The sequence below is a fragment of the Triticum dicoccoides genome, chromosome 7A (assembly GCF_002162155.2).
Source record: "Triticum dicoccoides isolate Atlit2015 ecotype Zavitan chromosome 7A, WEW_v2.0, whole genome shotgun sequence".
In the NCBI taxonomy this organism is placed as follows: Eukaryota; Viridiplantae; Streptophyta; class Magnoliopsida; order Poales; family Poaceae; genus Triticum; species Triticum dicoccoides.
In genome coordinates, this window is record NC_041392.1 from 84748662 (window position 1) to 84750226 (window position 1565).

The following is a 1565-nucleotide window of genomic DNA, read 5'->3' on the forward strand; positions in this document are numbered from 1 at the left end:
GGCATCATCATATTCTTCACCTTTAGAAGTTTCAACATAAATTGGCCTTCTTGAAGCATGTTGAACAACATGTTGTTGTGGCGGTCTTTCTCCCAAGATTACCTCTCCTTCTTCCTTGATGAACATCTTCCTCTTCTTTAGATGAATCTCCTTCATTGGTAGCAGGGGGGCACCCTTTCTTATCATCTCAACCAGCTGGTCAAATCTCCTATTAAGATCTTCACGCAGCTCTTTGATTTGTTGTTCAGTAGCATCGATCCTCTCCTCCAATTGCTCCATTGCTTGCTCCAACTTGCTCTCGAAGAGAACGGCAAGAATGATTATGGGTCAACGAGGCTCTGATACCACCTGAAGCAGCACAAAGGTTGTGAAGGAGCAACTCCACCTTGCTGCTACAATGTGTACATCACAAGTGTTGAAGGAACAGCTTCAACGTGTTGCGCTAGATATCGCTCTAGAGGCGAATGTAGGCTGATAGGGCAGCAAGAGTTCAATCCAGAACTCCTAGGGCACAAGATCTACTCCAAGATTTTAGATAAGAACAACAAGTTCTATTATAGGTAGGGGTACATAGTCTGGCTACAAAGTAGAGGCGAGAACCTCTATTTATAGGGCTTTGGGAAGCCTTCACATACCTCGACTTATAGCTGGAATACTCTAGAAAACATTATGTAAGTTTCACCATTCTACTCATAGCTACTCACAACTAAAAGACTCTAGAAAACAGTAGGTAGGATAGAAAAGAAAAGGAAAGAAATACAACACTAGAGTGGAAGCATCTAGAAGTCGCCAAATAGATCTGGCATGTATTTTCTTTCTTCTCATCTAGTGTTCCTCGTCACTAGCCTTAATTTGTTTTGCCTGGCAATGGCCTTGTTAAAGGCGTTGTTTTGAGAGTATGGACTATCTTCAGGGTGAAAATCCAAGATCTACAATCGAGTGACGACAATGCTTGTGCATTGTTTTCTTGTTTGAGGCGTCGCTTTTGGAGAATTGGACTTCAGGTGTTGTTTTGGTGGTGGTAGTACTGTTGCTGCAAGGACTGAAACTCTGTTGGGGGCTTTTCCTTTTGTTTAGCTTCTTCTTTTTTTGGTTGTGTGCATCCCACTGATGCATCAGTAATGACACTAGGGTATCAGGTTCTTGCAGAGGCTGGATGTAATTGGTATCTTCATAATATTAATATATTCTCTTTATCGTAAAAGGACGGAGGTAATATTAAAGAGAAGAAGAACAAGAGTGCATATAATGTGATTTGTTTCAGTTGCAGAGAAAGAAACTAATTTTGTAACACATACAAGATGCTAGCAAACTTGATTATAATAAATAAATAGGAGAAAAACAAGACTGCGTATAATGCGATTTGTTTCAGTTCCAGAGAAACTACTTAGCAATTAGAGATGAGAAGTGGAGAAAAAATGGGGCGTTTCAGTTCCAGAGAAACTACTTAGCAATTAGAGATGAGAAACTAATTTGTTTCAGTTGCAGAGAAAGAAACTAATTTTGTAACACATACAAGATGCTAGCAAACTTGATTATAATAAATAAATAGGAGAAAAACAAGA